The 25,355-nt window shown below is 37.0% G+C and overlaps 1 long non-coding RNA gene and 1 other non-coding gene across 2 annotated transcripts; both read right to left on the reverse strand.

Annotated features, from left to right (window-relative positions):
• LOC114115633 (uncharacterized) lies at positions 1–25,079 on the reverse strand. Its single transcript, XR_006060411.2, has 2 exons — positions 17,785–25,079; positions 1–16,446 (listed from the first exon to the last, which is right to left on the reverse strand). It is a non-coding gene; the product is annotated as an uncharacterized LOC114115633 (long non-coding RNA).
• Positions 20,916–20,984, reverse strand: LOC114115953 (small nucleolar RNA SNORD2). Its single transcript, XR_003590057.1, has one exon. It is a non-coding gene; the product is annotated as a small nucleolar RNA SNORD2 (small nucleolar RNA).
• Positions 25,080–25,355: the final 276 nt, after the last annotated feature.

A 25,355-nucleotide genomic window follows, 5' to 3' on the forward strand; every position in this document is an offset into this window, starting at 1 on the left:
TTTTTTTTTTGTTTTTAATGATTTAATTTATTTATTTTTGGCTGTGTTGGGTCTTCATTGCTGCAGGCTGTTTTCTAGCTGTGGCAAGCAGGGGCTACTGTAGAGTAGTGGTTTATGGGCTTCTCACTGGGATGGTTTCTCGTGTTGTGGAGCACAGGCTCTAGGACACTGGCTCAGTAGTTGCAGCTCCTGGGCTTTAGAGCACAGGCTCGATAGTTGTGGCACATGGTCTTAGTTGCTCTGCAGCATGTGGGATCTTCCCAGATCAGGGGTTGAAGCAGTCTCCTGCACTGGCAGGCGTATTCTTTACTACTGAGCCACCAGGGAAGCCTCTGAACATATTTTTTATGATACTCTTTTTACTGGTTTCAAGGTGTGTGAAGTTTTCAGGATTTTGGTTAGAATTAAAAATTTAACACTTGGAGCTACACAGTTGAAAACAATACAATTTTAAAATATATGTGGACTTGCTGAAAGAAGGAAGCTGGATAGTCCCTCCCATCATCTTAGAGCTGCCTCACCAATTTTCATTCAGCAACATTTACTGAGTACACACCATGCTGCAGAGAATCGAACAAGCCAAAGTCCTGGCCTTCAAGTTGCCCACGGTCTAGTTGGGAGACCAACATATGGATAACTGTGGTAACTGATTCTTTTTAGCAGTTGCTCCATGACACACCTCCTTATAGTAACCCTAAACCCTAGGGAAAATTGTGTGTTAGTTGCTCAGTTGTGTCCAATTCTTTGTAACCCCATGGACTGTGGCCCTCCTTGCTCCTCCCCTTCTCCAGGGGATCTTCCCAACCCAGGGATCGAACCCAGGTCTCCTGGATTGCAGGCAAATTCTTTACTACCAGAGCCACCAGGGAAGCCCTAGGGAGGATTATCTTCCCCATTCTCAGATGAGAGAATTGAGGCACAGATTAGATGTAACCTGCTTGAGTTCATACATCTACTAAGTGACAGAGCCAGAATTTGAATCCAGGCAGTCTGGTTAGTCTGTGCATTAACATCTGCTTTATGTTGCTGTTCTGATTATTTAAAAAATAGCAGAGTCAGTGCAAAATAAGGAGATAATACACAATAATATCAAAACCTAAATCAGTGGGAGAGGGAGGTCTCCAGAGGACTTTCTGGAGGTGATTGATTCTTAAAAGATATGTGGTGGGTTCAGACAGTTGGCTGAAAACAGACAGTTAAAAACCAGTTAGCATGAATAAATATGGAGATAAGAAATACGTGAAGTATATGGAGTTGGAGGATGGGGGAGGTGGCAAGCAGTTTGATGCTGCTTGTCTGAAGTGTGAAGCAGTAAGTAACCACGTAGGAGACTAGATGGGTGGACAGGAAGGGCTTTTGTATGCTTTCCTTAAGGAGTTTGCATTTCAGTCTGAGGGTATGTGAAAGGACTCAGAGAAGCAGAATGACAGGGTCTGATTTTTGTTCTTTATGAATCATCTGAGGGTGAAGGATAGATTTGAGGAACCAGTTAAGGAGCCTGTTGTAATAATTTAGGAGTAAAGATAGATGCTTCAAAGGACAGGAAAGGTAAGGATGGGATAGAGGGGCAAATTTGAGAAATATTTAGTGAGAAAATTGGCAAGACTTAGTTAACTGTGAGGCAGAAGTCCTAGGTGACTCACGAGTATCCTGGGTGGTTAGTGCATGATGGAGGCGGGGGAAGAGCAGTTTTAGGTGGGTCCCAGACAAAGTCACAGAGTAAGTATGTTGAAGAATAAGGTTCCACAAAATGAACCCTAAGAATACGAATGCCACGTGCAAAAAGGGACTTCCTGGTGAAGCTGCCTTTTGCTGAGACAAGCCTTCTGTTCAACCAGTGCCCTCTGGTGGTCAGAAGATGCCATGTTGCCTCCTCAGGATGAACAGATCAAAATGCAGACTGAATTAAATGCGTTTCCTCTTCCACTCCTGGAGAGAGAGAATATTTCAGCAGTCACTATGTTTCCTTTGCATTCTGTGTGAATAAATTCATTTCCTAGACCTAGCACCTTGACTACAGTAACACCTCAGTTATTCAGAAGTTCTTTGGTTGACAACCTCAGCAAAGAGTAAGGCAGTTTGTTGCCTATCAAAAATTAAGATAGGTTAAACAAAGTGCATGAATTAAAACCTTATCATACTCATAGAACACTTCCCTGGGTCCTCACAGAAAATTAAATTATTTATGTAGACTCAGTTTCAATGAGTTTTTGTTGAATTTAATAACCCATAACAGAAGTGCTGGGCTACAGGAGATCAACAGACCTTTTAGAAGTAATAGCAGTTGCCTGGACAAGTAAGGAGACAGAAAAATACTAACCACCCCACAAACTATACTCTCCAAAAGTGTAACAGCCTCAGGCCATTTTGTGTAGGTGCGAACAAACCTTGCAAATTTGAACAGTTCCTATTTTTCAGAAAAAACTGATGCAGAAGAGCTAGTAGCCAGCCATGTGTTGCTGTATGTGGGGGGCAGCTGTTGGAATTGGAGGAGGAGCCCCAGACCAGAATTAAAGAGACCAAGGCCCTATTCTGTCATCTACAAAAATTAGATATGACTTTGAGTATATGACTTAATTTCTCAGGGCCTCAGTTTGTTTTCTCATCTATAAAGCAGCAGGTTGAACTTGATCACTTGGTAAAATTCTGTGAATTTTGTTCACAATGATGATATTAATGTTTAAGAAAAATTCCATTGCTCTTGGATTGGAAAGACAGTTTTCATCTCTGGTTTATATAAGAGTTCCATGAGGAGTATGGTTATCTCTGTTTTATAGTTGAGAAACCAGGCTCAGAGAGGTGAAGAAAATTTGTAGTTGGGTAAGTAGTAGGGCTGGTATTCAAATCTATCAGTGTCTGCTCCCTGGGTTCTTAATATTTTCATTTAACAAGCATGCATTAAGTGCCAACTCCATGGGAATTGTGCTAGGCACAGGGAACACAAAATCCATTAAGCCTTGTCCCTGTCTTGGAGAGCTGAGTGTAGTAGGCATTGCTGTATAGTCCCTCTATTAGTGCTAAAGGTGCAAGTATTAATACTACTATAGAATGGGTTGGCGCTAGTGGTGAAGAAGCTGCCTACTAATGCAGGAGACTTAAGAGACTCGGCTTCGATCCCTGGGGGGAAGATCCGTTGGAGCCGGGCATGGCAACCCACTCCAGTGGTCTTGCCTGGAGACTTACATGGACAGAGGAGCCTGGCGGACTACAGTCCATAGGGTCACACAGAGTGAATCACGACTGAATTGACTTAGCATGGCATGCACTGCATAGCATAGCACAGTTAGGATGAACTAATACACAGCCTCATTGGGGTTTTTAAAGACTTTATGGTGTGAGGACAGAATGGAGCCACCATTTATAGCTTTGTTTCTATGGGAATATGTTTCAGGTTCCAAATAACTTAAAGTTTTGGAACATAACCCAGTATAATTTCAGAACTTCCTGTACTAAGTACTGAATTTGCAGTCTAATAATCAGTCAGGATGCCTGTTCTAAAAAGTGAATAAAATTTTCTAAACTTGGTCATGACTGTCCAGTTTCAGTATCTTGAATAAAAACCTGTTCTCTTTAGGAAACAAACCTGTATAACCAGTTCTTCCTGGAAATCTCAAGGAGAAAACCTAAAGAATTTTACTGAGGTTAAATTTAGAGATTGGAGCACTGTATACCCTGGAAAATGGTATTCTAGGAAGAACTTTGCCAAGGTGACCTTATTTTTATAGGCGGCAAAGGCATTAAGGCTATGATCTCAAGCTCAAGAGTCGTATTGCTTGTGTTCTAATCTCACCAAGTACTCTGTGGCCTTAGGAAGGTTATAGAACATTGTGTTCTGTTTTCTTATCTGGAAATGGGTCTTAGAACATACTTTGTAGGATTGTTACGAGGATTAAATGATAAAATGATGTACATATTTAAATGCACATATACATGTTTTATATATAATACTGTATGTCTTACTGTTATTGACTTGCCAGGCTCCAGTTTAAGCAGATATATGTTACACACACATACAGACACATCTGCTTGATAGTAAGGCTAGTGAAACAAATTTATCTTCCCTCCCGTTACATTTTCAAGCTTTTATTTTTGCTGATGTGTACCTCTCCCCAATTTTTTACATACACACCAATGCAGATATCCGAAATGTCTTTCCCCTTGCTGTCTACTTTTCTTTCTTATCCTCACTTATGGAGACTTTAGTCAAATCCTTCCTAAAGGCCACCGTTCTAGTACAATTCATGCTTTTCTCTTTCTAAACTCTTACTGAACTTTATTGAATATAATCTAGTATTTTTCTCAAATTGTTTCTTGGTCTAAAATGTAATCCCTCAGGGAATTCCCTGGTGGTCAAGTGATTTAGGACCCTGCACATTCACTGCCAGGGGCTCGGGTTCAGTCTGTGGTTGAGGAACTAAGATCCCACAAGCTGCACCGCTCAGCAAAATAAAAAAATAAAATGTAATCCCTCATATGTAATTAGCTCTACTGTATACCATCCTTCTCCACCGTCCACCTCAGTGCTTTATGCTGTTAGGAACATTGTGGGTGTTTAATACATTCTGATATTCTGGTTTATAAGCAGAAGAGAATCCTTTCACTATATTTCAGGCTTCTTAAAATCTAGTCTATAGCCCTCAAGTCAAGTCCATATACATTTATCATATAAGACATAGAAATAGATATGAGGAAATGAATGTATGTACTTAACAATAACCTTTGAGACCCAGAGGTAATTTGTTAGTAGTTCAGAGATTGGGATGCTGAACTGTAAACTCAACTGCGTATGTGTGTGTACTTAGTCATGTCTGACTCTTTGTGACCCTGTGGACTGTAGCCCCCTAGGCTCCTCTGTCCGTGGGATTTTTCCAGGCAAGAAGACTGGAGTGGGTTGTCATTTCCTTTTCCAGGGATCTTCCCAACCCAGGGATTGAACTCACCTCTCTTGCATTGGCAGAAGATTCTTTACCACTGAGCCACCTGGGAAGCCCTGAGCTATGCAAATGGTTCTCAGAAGAGTGTTCTTAGTAATGCAAGTCAGTGACACAGATTAGAGGGTGGTTATTCGCCTTATCAGAGAAGGCAATGGCAACCCACTCTAGTACTCTTGCCTGGAAAATCCTATGGATGCAGGAGCCTGGTAGGCTGCAGTCCATAGGGTCGCTAAGAGTCTGACACAACTGAGCAACTTCACTTTCACTTTTCACTTTCACGCATTGGAGAAGGAAATGGCAACCCACTCCAGTGTTCTTGCCTGGAGAATCCCAGGGACGGCGGAGCCTGGTGGGCTGCTGTCTATGGGGTCGCACAGAGTTGGACACGACTGAAGTGACTTAGCAGCAGCAGCAGCAGCAGCAGCAGCAGCAGCAGTAGGGCAACAGAAACATCAAGCAAAACTGTTTTTTTCCATTTAAGAGATTTAGCAATGAAGGAAAAGTATTTCTGAAACCTTACTATGTCAATGAGAAATTTACTGAAATAGCTTAAAATATAATTTAGGGAACACATCTACTGAATAAGATTAGATGCACATATATAGACACAGCCACATTACAGATGGAGTTCTGGGTAGTTTTTTTGTGCAAGGATCTTAATAAATCTCATGTTAAGGACTCATGCCCAATCTTTGCTGACTATTCTTTGCAGAAGGGCACACTGCAAGGAGTATGTAGTAATCACTGTTTAGTGGTTAGTACCATCTGGATGGTCAGGAATCCCAGTTCCTACTTTACCACAGTTAACCCTCCTCGATACATTGTTTTAACAGCACTACATCATTGTCCTGTGAAATAAGCCTGTGGGACCAGATTAGATCTCTAAGCTCTAAAAGCCTCTGAATATCTAAATTACTGAATATTCTTAATGTGCTTGGTAGCTGGTTTTGAATTTGAGAAAGCTGGTTAAACTTTTTCAAACTAAAAGTCTCACAGGAATTTAGATCCTTCACCCATGATTCCACCTCCTGCCTTTCTGTTTGTTTTTGTTTTGGTGTTATTAAGCCACCTTAAAGCTTTTCTGAATGAGGTGTAACAAGAAGAGAGTTGTTCATGCTAATGTGTGAATGATTGCTAGTAAAGGTTACTCTCCCTAAAATCAGCTTTACTCAGAACTTGTATTGTTGTAGAAACTAGTTTTAGATCAGCCTAAGAGCTGTAGTGTTAGCATTAATTTTTGACAAAAAGGTACTTGTTCAGCTTCCAGCTGTATGAGGGGAAGATAGAAATACAGAGACATGGTGGTGGTGGGATTCATACTCAGGTCTGTTGGACCCCGAGCCCTTGTTCTGTCCATCACAGCACATTGCCTTCGTGCATAGTATGTATGTGTTGAGCAAAGTAACTCATCTAGAACAATAAATTGCCCTCAGTGATGTATCCTTGAGATTATAGGATACCTATGTTGTTGCTGATTCTCAGTACTCTATACAGTGCCTGGTACACCAGAATACTCGATTTTTGAGTTAATGTGTGTTAAAATGCTGTTGATTCTCTTACTTGTTTTAGTGTTTTGTTTAACACAGAATGTATGTTCACTAAGTGAATTATAACTGTAGCTACAGATGTGCCTATCATATTGGTCTATGTGGCTGCATTCATTTTGGTTGCTGACCATAAAACTGCTTTTCCTTTAGATTACAAAGGTCTTTGGAACTTTTAAGCTCTTAATGTCAATATTTCAAGCACAAGATATTTAAACCTGAAAGTTTTAACAGATAAACTGCTGGCTTTCATACGGATGGGCTCTTATTTAGAAGGAAATTTTAAGACTGCCTAGTCAGACTTCCCAGAGAAGGCAGTGGCACCCCACTCCAGTACTCTTGCTTGGAAAATCCCATGGACAGAGGAGCCTGGTAGGCTGCAGTCCATGGGGTCACGAAGAGTCGGACATGACTGAGCAACTTCACTTTCATGCATTGGAGAAGGAAATGGCAACCCACTCCAGTGTTCTTCCCTGGAGAATCCCAGGGACGGGGTAGCCTGGTGGGCTGCTGTCTATGGGGTCTCACAGTCGGACATGACTGAAGCGACTTAGCAGCAGCAGCAACAGTCAGACTTCCCTCCTGTGCTTAAGGAAGCAACACTACCATTACAACTGCCACTATTCCTTCCATTAGTTGTCATGTGCCAAGCACTGAACATTTCACACATGGCTCCTGTGAAGCCTCATGTTTGATACCATTTTTGAGGTGTAATTATCCCCACTTTGACAGTTCAGGAAACTTGGGGTCAGTGAGGACAAACAAGTCATCTAAGGTGGCAAAGCTAAGTTGGAACTCAGGCCTGTCTGACCCACAGCCTGTGCCCTGTTCACTGCACTGTCCTTAACAGAATTTCTCCCCTGCTTCTAAATGGGACAGTCATTATCCTCTATATGAGTTTGTTTCATTTTTTAACAACTCTTATTATTAGAAGAAAATTTGAGATAATATCTATCCTTCTACCTCTTTATTCATTAAAGGTCTCTCTGAATCCTGTAGAACAGTGGTGTCCCCAATCTTTTTGACACCAGGGACCGGTTTCGTGGAAGGCAAGTTTTCCAAGGTCTGGGGCCAGGGGGGTAGTTTTGGGATGAGTCAATCGCATTACATTTATTATGCACTTTATTATTATGTACTTCGTCAGCTCCACCTCAGATCATTAGGCATTAAATCCTGGAGGTTGGGGACCCTTGCTGTAAAATGTCTATAGATCTAGAGATCTCATCCTACATAAAATGGGCTTGAAGGGGGTCAATATTTGTGTGTGAGTGTGTGTGAAAGTTTTTTGTTGTTTTATGTTATTGTAATTTTTAAAACTTCGTAGTCTGTGGTTATTTACTTGACTTTCCATCCTGAAAACTTTTCTCATTTTCTTTTATAGCCTTCATTCATAAATATAATTTTATAAAGGCCACATGGCGGTGAATTTTAGGAAGTGGATTTACCTTGGTTTACTTACAACTCCCTTATTACCACGCATTTCGAGTTATAAATAACACTGATAAATACCTGAGCATACATTGCATTTTGTATATAGCTACATACTGAACATGACTCAATTCTGGTACAGATATCTAAGTTACACAAGGTTGAAATATTATACCTGCTTGTAATACTATTTGATCTGGCTTATAGAAAAGGCCAGACGTTTCAATTTAAAGATGGCTGTAGGTCTCATAAGCCATCTTCATTTCACCAGGGGCACGTCCCTACTGTGTAACTCTGATTTCAGGCAGGAAAAAAACAAGCAGGGTGATCTTTAGGCAGTAGGGGAAAGGGGTATGTGATTTGTGACAAACAGATAAAAAGCAAGTAGAAGTAAGTAAATTTAGATAATTTCTAATACCATTGCAGGGATTAAAAGGTTTTGAGATGTGAATGTTTTATTTCTATGAACAGCTTGTTCAGTTGTTCTTTTATGTTCAGTCAAATTGCATAGGAACTTGTTTTCAAGTAGAAGATAGATTCTGAAATTTTATTTATACAGGTTAAAAATTAAGGCTGAAATTGGATCTTATTTTAGCTTTGTAATATAATCGGACTTACAGTGCTCCTGTCTTTATCCAGCATCAGCTCTGTATATTAAAAATATTTATATGTTGATAAGTGAAGAAAATTAGTTGCAGAAGGTATATACAGTACAATATCATTTAGGTTAAAAAAAATTTTTTTTAAACCAAAGCAAAACTATTTGTCTGGCATGTAGTGGGTACTCAATAGCTGTTGACTCTGTATGTATGCATATAAACAGATTTGAAGATAAATAATTGGAGAGGTTATCTCTGGAAAGAGGTATGTGACCTAAGGTGTGTTTTTATTTTATGTACTTTTATGTTTTAATTTTTTTCAGTAAGCATGTGTTACTTTTGTATATTTTTTAATAATTGAAAAATGAAGAAAAATTTATAATCTAAGGACAGATACCTCCTTCCCAAATAGGTCCCGTTTCTTTATACAGAATTACTCTTTCTCTAATAAATTAAGAAACAGGCATTGACCAAACCTATTTGCTTAGTGCCATTTGCATGTAGTCTAATAAGCTTTAGTGAGTAGAATTTTTCTAAGGAAACTTTCAAACATACAAAAATAGAATTACGTCTACTTCCTAGCTTCAATAGTTATCACCACAGGACCAATCTTGTATCATTTATAGCCCTATACCCACCCCACTAGATTATTCTCAAGCATATCTTAGATGTATCATTTCATCAGTAAACACAGCAGTATGTGTATCTAAAAGATAGGATGCTTTTAACACAGCCAAATTTCCTGCATCACACTTAAGGATGAGCAATAATTCCTTTATATCAATCACCTGAAGAGTTTTTTTTAATATTTGGCAATTGAATTACTTTCAATTCAAATTGCTATTTTATTTGCTTTCACTGTTTGTATTCTTTAAGTACTTTAAAACTAGTGTCTTTTTTCCTTTCAAATTTAGTTTTAAATTGCATGTTTCCTTCTAGAGTTGTAATGAAACCAAAATGATGGGTTTTGCTTTTGATAACTTTGCTTGTATTTCTTAAAAATGAGAAGCTTGAATAAATGGCTGGGTGTCTTCAAGTTTTAAAAGTGATTCAGGTATATATTAATTGAGTTTTACAATGTTAGAATGGACAGCTTTTTTTTTTTCAAGTGCTTTTCTGATTTCTTGTCTGATTTTAATGTTTTTGTTTTACATAGGTCTCTAATTAATAGAAGATGGCAAAGCCCAGCCACAGCAGCTACGTCCTTCAGCAGCTAAACAACCAAAGGGAATGGGGTTTTCTCTGTGACTGTTGTATTGCAATTGATGACATTTACTTTCAAGCACACAAAGCAGTTCTAGCTGCTTGTAGCTCCTATTTTAGAATGTTTTTCATGAACCATCAGCATAGTACTGCACAACTGAATCTCAGCAACATGAAAATTAGTGCTGAGTGTTTTGATCTCATTTTGCAGTTCATGTATTTAGGAAAAATTATGACAGCTCCTTCCAGTTTTGAACAGTTTAAAGTGGCAATGAACTACCTACAGCTGTACAATGTTCCTGACTGCTTAGAAGACATACAGGATGCAGATTGTTCTAGTTCAAAATGTTCATCTTCTGCTTCTAGCAAACAGAACAGCAAAATGATATTTGGGGTGAGAATGTATGAAGACACTGTGGCTAGAAATGGCAGTGAAGCTAATAGGTGGTGTGCAGAGCCAAGTTCAACAGTGAATACACCACATAATAGAGAGCCTGATGAAGAGTCGTTGCAATTAGGTAATTTTCCTGAGCCATTATTTGATGTATGTAAAAAGAGTTCTGTGTCCAAATTATCTACTCCAAAAGAACGTGTATCACGACGCTTTGGACGGAGTTTTACCTGTGATAGCTGTGGATTTGGCTTTAGCTGTGAAAAATTATTAGATGAGCATGTGCTAACCTGTACTAACAGACATTCATACCAAAACACAAGATCCTATCATAGATTAGTGGATATTAGAGATGGAAAAGACAGTAATATCAAAGCTGAATTTGGTGAAAAGGATTCTTCTAAAACCTTTTCTGCACAGACAGACAAATACAGAGGAGACACAAGCCAGGCTGCTGATGATTCAGCTTCAACCACTGGAAGCAGAAAAAGTAGCACAGTGGAGTCTGAACTAGCCAGTGAAGAAAAGAGCAGAGCCGCTGAGAGGAAAAGAATCATCATTAAGATGGAACCAGAGGATATTCCTACAGATGAACTGAAAGACTTTAACATTATTAAAGTTACTGATAAAGACTGTAATGAGTCCACTGACAATGATGAGTTAGAAGACGAAGCTGAAGAGCCATTTTATAGATATTATGTTGAAGAAGATGTCAGTATTAAAAAAAGTGGGAGGAAAACTCTAAAACCTCGGATGTCAATAAATGCTGATGAAAGAGGTGGTTTAGAAAATATGAGGCCCCCGAACAATAGCAGCCCTGTACAAGAGGATACTGAAAATGCTTCTTGTGAGCTGTGTGGGCTCACAATAACTGAGGAGGACCTGTCATCTCATTACTTGGCCAAACACATCGAAAATATCTGTGCATGTGGCAAATGTGGACAAATACTTGTGAAGGGTAGACAGCTTCAGGAGCATGCCCAGAGATGCGGAGAGCCCCAAGATCTAACAATGAACGGGTTAGGAAATGCCGAGGAGAAGATGGATATGGAAGAGAATCCTGATGAACAGTCAGAAATAAGGGATATGTTTGTTGAAATGTTGGATGATTTTAGAGACAATCATTTCCAGATAAACAGTATCCAAAAGAAGCAGTTATTTAAACACTCTGCCTGTCCTTTTCGATGTCCTAATTGTGGCCAGCGATTTGAAACTGAAAATCTAGTGGTTGAACATATGTCTAGCTGCCTAGACCAAGACGTGTTTAAGAGTGCCATCATGGAAGAGAATGAAAGAGATCACAGACGAAAGCATTTTTGTAACCTGTGTGGGAAAGGATTTTATCAGCGGTGTCACTTAAGAGAACACTATACTGTTCATACCAAGGAAAAACAGTTTGTTTGTCAGACATGTGGGAAGCAGTTTTTAAGAGAACGTCAGTTGCGCCTGCACAATGACATGCACAAAGGCATGGCCAGGTATGTCTGTTCCATTTGTGATCAAGGCAACTTCAGAAAACATGACCATGTACGGCATATGATTTCTCATTTATCTGCTGGTGAGACTATATGCCAGGTCTGCTTTCAGATATTTCCAAATAATGAACAGTTGGAGCAGCACATGGATATTCATCTGTATACATGTGGAATATGTGGAGCAAAATTTAACTTGAGGAAAGATATGAGATCACATTATAATGCCAAGCATTTGAAAAGAACATAAGTGATTTTCTACTGTAAAATGTTTAGCTGATAGGAGACAAAACACCAAAGCAAAGGATATGAGCTATTTAGAAATGATTTTATAAGATGGAATTGTTGAAAAAAATTTTCAACGCCCTTTTACCGTTAATATTTTTGTTTAGGATCTTAAGTATATACATTTTAGGTGTTATTAAATGTTTATCATTTTTGTTATTTCTTAATAGAATTCTTTGTTTTTAGTTTGTTTTAGCTATGATTAAAATTACTTTTAAATGTAGATTACAAGTGGTTGTTACCCCTTCAGTGACTGTTGAAGCATAGGTTGTTTTTTTTGATCAGTAAGGTGGTGATGTCACAATTTTTATTTTATTTTGTTTTTTAAGGCTACCTTGTGAAATTTTAAACCCAATATCATTGGCCATTCCTGTTTAAATTAAAAAAAATTTTTTTAAGTAGTTATTTAAAACTATCCCATTTACTTTAGCTTTTTTTTTTTTTTGTAAGTTGAACAATGATTTAGCCACTGTTTATTTCCCTGTCTTACCAGTGAAATTCATATTCTTAAATTGAAAACTTAGTAGGCAGGTTAGGTGCGCTGAATCTAACCTTGAAGGTTGACATGGGCTCAAACTTGGCCTAAAAAGATTGATGGACCTAAGGAAATTCCTATAAATGAATATTTCCTATAATTGATAAAATATTATCATTTAATAATCACATTTAAAACTTATATTAAGTGTAAAAACCCAATGACTTTACTCCACTTGACAAATTAGTGGGGACAAGTCATTTTGTTTTGTGATTAAATTTAACTATGATAGTTAATTAAAAAAGCATATCTTGTATTCATTTAAAATAATTTAAAATATTTTGATTTCTAAAGTGTGTTAGTTTATCAATTATTTTTGTTTATAAATAGACTTTAATAGCTTTCTAGGAAGATGACATCTAAAGGAAAATGATTTTTCACCTTTAAAATGACATACTTTTGGAACTTTGAGATTTGAGAAAGCTGCCATGTATATTGATAAATCTAATAAAATAAAGAAATCAATCACAAATCTGGTTGTTCTATAAAAGTAGAGTGTGCAAAATAAACATGTCTCGTGTTTTATACTAAGATTTGGAGAAAATGTGTTATGGAAAATTACAGTTTATCAACATGCCTTTTTTTTCTGTAAAGGACTATAAAATTTGAGGACTATAATAACATAAATGGAAATAGTTTATCATTTTTTAGATAAAGTAGTATTACTGTTAGTTGTTGCTGGCATGAGATCTACATGAATTACATGTGAATTAAAACTGGCAAAACCAGCCCACAAATCAGCACATCTGTTGGATAGAATGTGTTTTAATGTAAATTACTTGCATAGTAATAACCTCATAATGAAAGGGATTTTAAATAACTCCTATATTTAAAAATATAATTTTGTGATTACGAACAGTAATTTAACAGTATTATTCTTTTTGTTTATATCACATTTTAAAGATATGCAAGTCATATTTTTGTATACAATTTGCATAAAAGAACAAGTTTGCCAGGAGAACTGAGAGACATATTGACTGGCATAGATTTAGTTGAAAGAGAAGACCACAGTGTGTGCTCAGAGATTTGTGGGGACATGTTGAGGTGTTAAGAATTGAAATAGTACAGGAGCCATACAGTATTAGAACAAAATAATGGGAAGTAGAAATGGGGGAAATACACAAAAAGACAAGTGAGAAATCAGGATTTTTTTTTAAAAGCCATATAGCAGAAAAAGCAAGAAAAATGATTCATCCTAGTTCTTAGATACAGTAGTTTATCAAGTTATTAAATCTGAAATGCAACTTAAAAATGTATATACATTACTAATAGAAACCTGATAAAAGTTCTGTAACAAATCCAGAGACCATCAGAGAACAGAGAAAAGATCTCAAACTGAATTTCCAAAGTATATAGATAGCATCTTAGTAGACCTCACTTTCTTTGGAACCACTTTTTTCCATGACCCTCTTCAAAGCCTCTATTGCAATGGCTTTCCCACCATTAAAGAACAAGTTTGTTGTTTAGTCCCTAGGTTGTGTTCGACTCCTTTGGCAACCCCATGGACTGTAGCCAGCCAGGTTCCTATGTCCATGGGATTCTCCAGGCAAGAATACCAGAGTGGGTTGCCATTTCCTTTTCCAGGGGATCTTCCTGACCCAGGGATTGAACCCATGTCTCTTGCATTGGCAGGTGAATTCTTTACCACTGAGCCACCTGGGAAGCCTTTAAAGAATGGAAGCCTTTCTAAATACTACCACTCTGTAAAAAATGATTTCTAACACATTGGGAAAGGGGTTTAGTTTTACACATGTACTAACAGCCAATTAGCAAGCAAATATATAAACATTAAACATAATCTCTAATTTTACATAACTGAGATGTTTATAGTTTCACAAAGCCACACCGCAGGATGCGTGTTCCCCGTTATACAGCACATGCCTTTTGTTTTGCAGCCAGCTACAGCAGTACAAGCTTCTTTATGTACAGTTTTCCTCATTAAGAAAGAGTTCTTTTAATGACTACATGCCTCCTTTTAAAACTGGCGGGGCGGGGGGGGGGGGGGGGTGGTTTGAAATCAATCCAACACCTCTTTAGCCCAGTTTTCTCTCACTTCCCTCTCCCGGAGTGGAGCTACAGAGTTGTGGCTACTTAATACCGCTTCTTGCCCTCCAGTGCTATGAAGACAGTGAATCAAGATTGTGGATGTTGCCTCCTCCTACTGTCTTTGTAGTTTACGTGATTAGGCTCCAGATGTGAAAATGAAGGGGAAATCTAGATAGGTATATATGAAATATTTTGTTTTCTTACAAATACGGTCTTTCTTAAAGGGCCTTTTGTTCTCCAGCAAAAAATCTTGGGGGAATGGAGTCAGTACTTAGCAAGCTTGCCACCAATTCCAGCGCAGCTCAGATGTTTATAATTTTTAGTAAACAGGACTAAGAATCTCAGAGATTAGTGGATTATGACTCGAAATTTATCTTAATCCTGTATTTTTAAAGTAATATTCAGAGAAATGACTTACATGAGTAAAATGGCTAATGTTTAAAGTTTGAGTATAAACAAAACGAAGCACTCCAAGGGCTAGATACAAAAATTAAAGAATTAAAATAAGGACAGAGTTTTGTAGAACAGTCAGCACCAATTAAAAGGAAAAATTATAGGCTAAGTAAAAATCACAAGTATTGTGGCTGAGAATAAAAATATGAGCCAGGTAAAAACATTGAGTAAAAAAAAAGTGAGGTGAGTAAAAATAGAATTTGATAGGCTAAAATAATGGTTAATTCCATCAGAGCTTGCCGAGGATATGCATAAACGTGAGGTAATATTCCAACGTTTATAAAAAGTGGGAAGAGAAGCTGGTGGTGGTTTGTAACATTCTCTGGTTAAACAATACATATTCCTATATATCACTAGTTAACTTCTGTATTTAATAGATCTGTGGAAAATTCCCCAAAGAACCAGTTTAACAGTTTAAGTTAAACATAAAACTTGTTAACAAAACACTAAATTAGTACCAACTAGAAGAGAAAAACCTGAATATGTATAAGCATACATAGTTGAGAATAAAGTAGTTTGGTATATTTCTTAATTCTAAATGGGTTTTATGAGTTACACATTTTTTTCGCCATTAATCTACTTTGATTAGCTCATCATTTGTCACCACCCCCACCTCCTTTGTGACATACGCTTCTCAGTGATAGAAGGCTTTGACAATGCCTAAGATCCCAGGATACCAAAGGCTCTGCGGGAACATACCTTTGTGGAACGTCTCCCATCTCCTGATACCTGAGGTGCAGTAAACAAGGTGATAGAATGAATGCCAGGGAACTGAAGCAAGTGAAGTTAGATTTGGTGTTAGAACTTGTGGCCCAGATTTGTAAGTCTATGAACTAGCCATCCCAGGGCTCTCAGTAATCCCATCATCCATTTCATTAACACTTTTTGTACTTTGCTAAACACTTGATACAGATGTAATTTTAATGAATCCTCGGCCTTATGAGGTAAGTATTCTATCAGTAATTTTCCAGATGGGGGACTGAGGTTCAGTGAGACTGAGTCTTTTTCCTAAGATCGTACAGAAACTAAATACTAGCACTGAAATTTGAAACTAGGCCTACTTGATTCCTACATTCCTGTACTTAAGCAACATACTTTACCAACCAAGAAGTACAAAGAAAAGCCTTTTCAGTTCAGGTAATACGTATGACAAAGCTCCTAGGAGATTCTGTGCTCCTTGTTCATCATCTGTCATCTACTGTGCCTGGTAAGATAGCTGGTAATAGTGGTACCTTAATGAACATATTGAATAATGTGAAAATATATCAGAAGCAAAACATTTTTATTTGAGTAGATCATTCAGAATGTTTTAGAAATGAATATTAAATACTCTTATAATTTTCCTTTATATTTCTACCTCTGTGATGTTTTGCCTCTATTTTCCCTATTCTTGATTGTTATGTTTTAACCTCTGACCAGTCACCATTTCCTTTTATTGGTTATGTGATAAATCATTTGAAAATCTCCATTGTGGCCCCCTCAAATCAGGACCCCAGAATGTTTTCCTCTTTTTGCCTTAGCAGGTGATGTGGATAAGAAATTCTTCATTTATTTGGCTAAAAAACAAAACAAAATCCCTAATTATCATTTTGTAAGGATTAAAGTTTACAGAGCAATCTCTAAAAACAAGTTATTCTAGCCATTTGTAATTCAATTTGCCAGAAATATCTCTGTATTCCTAGTGTAAACTTACAACCTTACTTGTAAATGAAAGATAATTTCAGGAAACAATTGTATATCCACCCTAACCTAGCAGCAAACTTTTAAGAAATGGAATAGTCTACTGGTTTAAGTGAAACAACATCATTCCCCATCTAATCAGATTTTAATTTCATGCATCCATTGCCTGATTTCTAAAACCTATACAATAGGTTTTACTGTTACTTAACAAAGCCTACTACTTTAACGATTTCTAAAACCTATACAATAGGTTTTACTGTTACTTAACAAAGCCTACTACTTTAACGATCTCTCTACCATCTGCCAAATACTATTTTTTTTTAAAGGTGAGATTAGAAGAAGATGGTGAAGATTCCATACAAAATATATAATCTTTTAGATGGCCCACTTTCATTGCCTTCTATCAAACTCAAGGACTTATTCCTTGGTAACATACGGGTTATTACTGTTTAGTCCCTAAGTCATGACTCTTTTGTGACCCCATGGACTGTAGCCCTCCCGGCTCCTCTGTCCATGGGATTTCCCAGGCAAGAATACTGGAGTGGGTTGCCATTTCCTTCTCCAGGGGATCTTCCTGAACCAGGGATTGAGGCAGTGTCTCTTGCATTGGCAGGCGGATTCTTTACTACTGAGCCACCAGGAAAGCCCCAATATATGGGTTGAGTCTAGACCAAGTGAAATTTAGCTACTTATAAATTTATATGCTGGCAAGAGGCAAAAGTGCAAGGATTTAGAATGTCTGTGTCTCTAAATATTGGTAAATAATAACTAAATGACAATAGCAGCTTATAAATTCATGCTAATCTTAAACTAGTTTAATAACATATGCATATGCTTAGTTGACTTAGCATTAAGAAGTTAAATCCATTTAAGTTGCTCCCTTACTATATTTAGGAGAACCAAATCACTAAGGTCCATTATTAGTGACAAAATTGTTTATCTTTTCTATCAAATTCTACCACAGATCACTAGTGGGCAGGAAGCCATTTATAATTCTTTTTTATCATCTTACTTGCTGGCAAGACTATGAAGATTATAATTCAGTACTTGCCTCTGAATTAAATGTATCAATGTACTAATCACCACTGTAATAAGTAAAAAATCACAGGAAACTCTAGGACTGAAAGATGACAAAAATGTAAAAAAAACATGACTTCATGAGTCAGGAATAGTAGTAATTTTATGTGGGAACATTTGAATAACTTTGTACTTACCTATTTGAGAAAAGAATGGGTAGACATTTCATGAATCCCAGTTAAGCTTTATTTAGAAAGTTACTATGTTGTTTTTATTCTACTTAAACCAATTGCTTATAGCAGAACCAGCAGAGCTCATTTTTAGATGACAGAAATATAAACATCTCGATTATGAAAGTCGTTGTTTCTTTCAAATACTTATCTGCTCCTTGATGTGGAAAAAATAAAAAATTTCTTTTATTACAAAATTAGGGCAAATCATTGCTGCAAAAAATAAAATTCTACCCAGAATCATTGGGGCAGGTTAGGAATGCTATGAACTTAGGAATTTGAAGGAACACTCCTTTTTGTGTATGGGTGTACTTTATTTCCATTTGCAGAGTGTAAAACAATATTTGAAGAGAACAATGTTAGCCTGATGGCTGAAGGCACTCATAAAAAGAACATGAACTTGTTAGATGTATGTTTCATTCAGAGATCTGATATTAACAAGTACACTGTAAAATTATTTTATTTGAAGGAAAATACTTTTTAATTGCTTCCTTCCTCCCTACTTTACCTGACTATCCTCCTCTTTGTTTCATATTTATGAGTCCTACCCATTCTATGTTAGCCCTTGTAAGAAAAAGTTGCCCCAATAGCTGAAAAATTATATTGGTGAAAAGAATACCTTATATTTAAAGGGTATAGTGAATTACATTGGGGAAGAAATTAAGTTTTAGGATCTGTGCTTTTGTTCTCATTTTTTGTTCAATTAACAGTGTGCTGGCCTGGTGCCAAAAGTGATGAAATTTTGACCTAAGATTTATGTTGTATCTTGTAGAGCAGTCAACTTGTAATATTATTTTTCTTGAGTTCTGTCTTTTTCTGTGTGGCAGTGGTCAAATAGGGCCTTCTAAACCTCTGGAGAAGTGAGATCTGAATTTGGAGAGGACATGGGGAAGAATCAATCATCAACAGATAATCTTTAAGTCCAGACCCAGGAATATCAGATCTGAAGTGACACCATCTTTTCTGTCTTCTGACAAACCTCATCAACCCCAAAAGTTCCAGTTGCAAGGATCCAAGAAAACTCAGTAAAGATCACTTTGGAATCACTTTGTTGTGACAAAATCGATTCACAGTGACTCTATTATTTGTAAAAAATCTGCTAAAGAAAACTACATCAGTGATTAAAGCTACACTGAAATGAAACTTTATATGCTAATTATCTTCAAGAGCCCCTCCTCAAATAAAAGGGCTTGTTAGGCTACTAGAAATACATTATAAAGTAAGATAATCACCTATCTGTGTAAACACATATAATTCTAAACTTGAATGGAATTATAGTTTATATATCATGAAATGTAGTTAGTTTCAAAAATTACATACCAGTTCTGTAGTTTAGGTTATAAATAAAAAGATGTGGGTACAAAGAAGAAGTTATGTGTAAGACCAATATTTTAACAAGATAATCTAGTTATTGCTTACTGTAATGTGACATTTGCCTTTCTTTTTTTTCACTGTATATAACCAGTCACAAATCTTGATTATTAATATTAATGAGGCTCCCTTTTAAGTCTGTTGCTTTGAGAAAAAATAGAAGTGGTATTACTTCCACGGTGGTATATATTCACAGATCACAGACAACCAAGAAGAATGTATCAAGTCACATTTTCTTCTCAATTTAGCAATGTAACCTAATAGGCAGAATAAGCTGTTAAACATTTATTCTTGGTATTAAAACATAATACCATGCTTCTCAGTTTTCAAATTTCAAGATAAAATTCAACTAAGTATTGAATGAAACCACTGTTAACATGTTTAAAAAAGCTTTCATGGGAAAATGAAATGTTTGATGATATTTTAACTTGAAGATAGATATACATACATTTCTCAACCATATTAATCTTACAGCCATATTATTTGCATATTGTGAATATATCTGTAGTTTTGGTTAACTGCGTAGTCAACTCAATATCAACATCATAATCATTACTGTTTCATCTGCAATATCAAGATGTATATATTCAGAAATGGTTGTTTTGTTTTTATGCCAATGCCTTCAAATGTTTTAATAGGGAGTTGCACAAAGATATCTAACTTAAGAGCATATTTAAGAGCAGATGCAGAATTTAAGACATTTAACATCTCTAGATATAAAGCAGGATAATAACATGAATATTCTAATAATTAGACTAACAAAAAATCAGAAAAAGTTAATTAAAATGTGATACTGGGTACAGGGGTGAGAAGGGAGATGAGAAATCCACTAAAGACTTCAAATTCATAAGAATTCATCTGCTTTAAGAGAAATAAATAAATTTAGAGAAGTGTTATAGTCTAAAAACCAAAAACTATAGCCAGTTTCTTCTAGAAATATGAACAAGCATATAGAACTGCAGACTTCTAACAAGTAAACAGAAAACAGTAAAGATAAAAGAATACTATCAATAATTCAAGGTGCTAGATCAATATAGTAGAAACAACAATTTTTGATTACTGGTGGAATTAGATTTACAACAGAAATATGACTTAAATTTTGACTGTACTAAACTACAATGTAATAAATTATAATAATTATAAATGATACAAATGCATTCTATAATGTGACTACTTTCTGTATATTAGTATAAAATGGACTATTGGGTTACATAGAGAATTTTTGTTACATTTTTTAATCCATGCTTTAATAAAATTTCCTCCTCTATGTTCAGAATTTAAAATGTCTTTATATTACTTTTTTTATACTGTACTTTTCTAACCTTGTTCTTTTTAAAAAATTATTTGACTGAAAAGTTATCTGTTCCTTTCATTCTATAATACCAGAATAATAAAGTATCTGATATAGCTAATTATAGTATTCCTGAGCACCTTAAGAAGTGCACAAAGAATTAACTAAAATTCTTATTTCCAAATCCTGGTTTCTTTCAATACAGAATGACTAGAAGAGTACTATCTCATGGCAAACAGATGGTAACAAATTAGGTTTCCTCAATATAAAAATAGGTAATTATTTATAAAAATTAACTGACATAGTATTTAGTTCTTTTAGAGGGTTAATCTACTTCTCAAAATAACAATTTATTCAGAGAAATAGCTACGTTATCAATGTAGTTCATTTTGTTAAATTTCCATTTGAGAGTTTAAAAAATTGTTTTTCTTTTTTCAAGTGATCAGCAATGAGTTTTCTCTTCATTTCGGGTAAGTTCTGAAGGATAAGTGCCATAATTTCACAGAAGTTAATAAGTATTAGCAATGACGGCATATTGAATCTGAGTCTCCATATATAAGACAACAGCTTCACTTTTTTCAAAGTTGCTCAGTCGAGTCTGACTGTTTATGACCCTATGGACTATACATTTGCCTGGAATGCAGGAGACCTGGGTTCCATCCCTGGGTTGGGAAGATCCCCTGGAGAAGGGAGAGGCTAGCCACTCTAGTATTCTGGCCTAGAGAAATCTATGGACTGTATAGTCCATGGGATTGCAAAGAGCTGGCACAACTAAGTGACTTCTTTTAAATTATTCTTTTACTTCTTTTAAATTATTTCAGAGTATTCTACAAGAGTGTCTTGTCTTCAAGGTTAGCACTCTACAAAACTGAAGAAGGTACAATTTGTCTGCTATTACACATATTCACTTTTCTAGAAAAGTCTCTCTTTCAGGTTTGGGAGCCTTAGCCTTCCATACAAGGCAAAGTAGTGTCGTATTCCAATTATTGTGTATCTACAATTCAAATAGAACTTTTAAAGACTGACTTTTTCAAGATTCAAAGAAGCAGATGGTGAAATTTTAGTAACAGGTTATTGGAGAAATATTCTGGGACTGGGTACATCCAAAGAATTAAAATGGCAGTATTCATAGAGATCTTAAATATAATAAGAAGTTGAACTCCAGTTTGCTGATAGGTTCTCAAATTACAGGCTGCTACTGACTCCACTCCTCGATTCAGGGCAACATTACCTCTTCAATCCACAACCTTTATGAAGGTTGTGCCTGGGTAGGGAATGAGAGGGTTTCAGAATATCCATAAATTTCTTTACTAGTAATTCTGGAAAAAATGTATTCTTGCTCAGGTAATCTCCTTAGGGTAGGCCTTACTACCACAAGCACACAGTTTTAGACCTCATCTTATTCATCTTTGTATCTCTATGTACAAGTATTTTCAGATGTGAATTTGTTTCAATTTTTGGTCTCTGCAGTATTATTTAGTACAGAAATGTAAGAGGCAAGCAAAGAATCTTCCTCTTATACAGGGAAAAAGTGAAGTTATTATTTCCAGTTTTTAATGTCTCGGGTCACTTTTAATAAACACTGAACAAGTGAATTACTACTGTGTTCCAGGTACTCTTCTGGATTTGGGGAGTTCATCAGAGAAAATTTGACACACATATAGTTTTTGTTTTATTCAGACTGTGTAAAATCTCAGTCTTTGGATTTTAAAAATATTTTGAAACACCCTATTTATAATCTGCCAAACAAATCTCACCTGTTGAAAATCAGTAGTAATTTCTACATAAATAGTAGGATTAGTGAATTGTATTTCAGTTGAATGTTGATAGCCAAGCTTTAAAAATCATCTGTAAAAAAGAAAATTTAGAAAAATTACTGATAATCCTACCCTCTAGAGATAACCAATTTTCATGCAATTCTCATATATATGATTATCCTACACAGAGGTTAAGATGATACAAAACTGTTGTATCTAATTTTTCCACTTAATTATACCAAAAACATTTTCCTGCGTCATTAAAAATCCTGTAAACAATTTTTAATTCATGACTATAGGTCAAATAATTATTTCTTATTGTTGGATATTTAAGCCATTTCCCCTTCATCACTGTTATCATAAATAATATACCTGCATGCTCCATTAATTTCCTTAAGATAAATCCCACAGAATAATGCTAAATGAAGGGTATGGTCATATTTAAGTTAAAGAAAAAATATTGTCACATAGTCCTCCAGAAAGACTGTACTAATTTACATTCCCACCAGTAGGTAGGGCTTTACCTGTTTTGCTGCACCATTACTGAGGTTGATGAATATCATTTCATCTTAAGTTTGCTAAGTTTGATCATTTTTAATGTGCCACAAGTTTAAGGAATTATGAGTCACAATCATAAAATAGAAAAAAAATTTTTTTAATCCATACAAACGAGAAAAATATTAAAAAATCCAAGAAAGGTCAGTATATGATAATGCTCCAGAATTGCAAAAATTTATTTCATATGAAATAAAAATGCAAACACTGTCTCTTTTTGGGACAAACTCAGGATGCCATTTAAAGTATGAAACTTATGAAACATCAATTTACTGAGTGAAAAGTTAGAACAAAAAAAAATACATACAGCTAATGAAAATACAGATAAAATTGCCACTGTGGTTTCAGAAAGTTGTATTAATGATGAATGTGGTAGTTAGATGGCAAGATGTAATAACTGTGCAGAGAGACAGTACATAGTTACTATACAAAAGAACCTCTCCCTTCTGAAACTCTAATTTTGGTTTTTGTGTGTAAGAATTGGCATGTCTGCTTTTTCGCAATCTTGCTTTGTTTGAGGTGTGTGAGGACTGAATACAACAGATCTGTAGAGTCAGTGTTTCTCACAGTTCTCTTCTGCTTTCAGTTGTAGCTGGGCCCTATATCTAAATCACATATCATTAGTTCTATAAAGACTGTGTATTGCTCTCCAGTCCACTAATTCCCTGAACTCCCTTTTTTAACTGCACAAAAGACAAGAATTTCTAAGAATAAAATCAAGAAATCCGTACTTAACATTTAAGGCAACTTCAATAGAAATTTTTGGTTTGATCCTTATATTCCTAATTTTTTAAAAGTTTTCCTAGTTAAAGTTTTTTCCTTAACTTCTTTAATGGAAAAAGAGAGGGGAATTGTGAAGTGAGATTAACAAATTAATAGCAAATGTACTTTTAAAAATTCGAAATTACATACACAACTAGATAAAAGAAACTTAAATATCCATTGGTTAACTTCATAGGATTCTGTCACCGTTATTTTTCAAATTATAGATAACTTTTGTTACTCTCAAAAGCTTTTCTCCAGCACTGTCTCATAACTTCCTTCAAAAGATGTTTCTCTCCACGCCCCCATAGCCTCAGGGAAAAGATCATGGCATATCCCGTCCACCTGAAGAGACTATTTCTTGTTTGTATCCCTCCTCACGTATTGACACCAACCTTAAACTTGTAGTTGCCCCCAGCACACACTGCTCTTATCTTTGCCCATGCTACAACCCATGCAAAGAATGACAAAGGTCAGAGGCTGTCATGTCACCTCTTACAGGAAGCCCTCAGGAACATTAGTTTCCCCGACTGGATGCGCTCCCTGTTTTGTGTTCCCCATAGCACTTCTCTTGAGCTATTTTTAGCTCTTTATTGAGCTGTCACTCGTCGTCTTACTCTCACATCCTGGGACTTGTTAAAGCTGAATGAATGTCTCCAGCTTCCCCACATAAGGTGAAGTGTTACCGCTGTTTTGTTACTGTCTTCCTTCCGGAGCCCATTTATAGGAGCCTGCTTCTATCACCTATCCCATATTCCTCTTAAACACGACAGAATGAATTGCGCTCCTTTCTATCTACCTCCTCTGAGAGTTCTCACTCAGCTGAGTTTACGATAGCCTGGGTTAAGAGAATCCTGAGGCGTGAGACCGGGTTATTTTATGATACTTCAACGTATGAGGTTTGACTACAGACTTCCCAGAGCACTCAAAGCGGCGGATAAAGCACTTGAAACGGAAAATAACAAAAGCAGTGGCGAGAGAACTGGGAGATGAAACTAGGAAGCTTAAAGTGGTAAGACAAGCAGGGTAAACGGAAAGTGAGATCAAGAAAGGGGAAGAGTTGCAACCACGCCCATGCCTCCCTCCCACTCTGTAGGCCTCCGCGCACAGGGAAAAATGGTCAGCCTCTCCCGTAGCTCTCCCAGTCTCCTGCTGCCCCCGCCCGCCAGATTAGATATCCAGAGCTCACACCAAGACTCTGCGAAGCACGCAAAATTAAATTACAGGAGGCCGACGGCCCGTCCTAGAAACTTCATCTTCATTTCTTAGTCCTCCACCCAGCTCCTCCTCCCGGGGCTGTAGCCGCCCTCACGCCCAGGCCCCGCCAAGCCAACGCCCACAAGCGGGCAGAAGAAAAAAGCCAGCTCTGGCCCTAGTTCTTTGCTGCCACCAACTCAGAACGAATTGCCCCGCCCCAGCGAGCTAGGTTGGCCGAGACACTAGTAATTGATCGACATTTCAGGATTTAAGAACTGAGCAAACCGTATAGGCGGCTCCCTTCTCCCGGCTCTGCTTCCGCGACTCCTCCCAGCGCCACGCCCCAATCCTTTCCTCCCCGCCCTACTTGGGAATCCGCGCTACTCATTGGCTGCGTGCCCTGCCAATCCAACGGACGTCGACGAATCCTGCCTCAGGGAAGGTGAAAATTGAGAAAAAGCGCGTACACCTGGCCTGAGGCGCGAGCCTAACGCCCCCAAGCTGCAGGCCGCTCTGGGGCCGCGGGGACTGCTGGCCGCCTCGGACACGTGGGAGGGGTCTCATTTGCATAACGGCCGCCCCTCGCGTCCTAGCGTGGCCCGGAA

This window comes from Ovis aries, chromosome 7, assembly GCF_016772045.2.
Source record: "Ovis aries strain OAR_USU_Benz2616 breed Rambouillet chromosome 7, ARS-UI_Ramb_v3.0, whole genome shotgun sequence".
NCBI classification, from domain to species: Eukaryota; Metazoa; Chordata; class Mammalia; order Artiodactyla; family Bovidae; genus Ovis; species Ovis aries.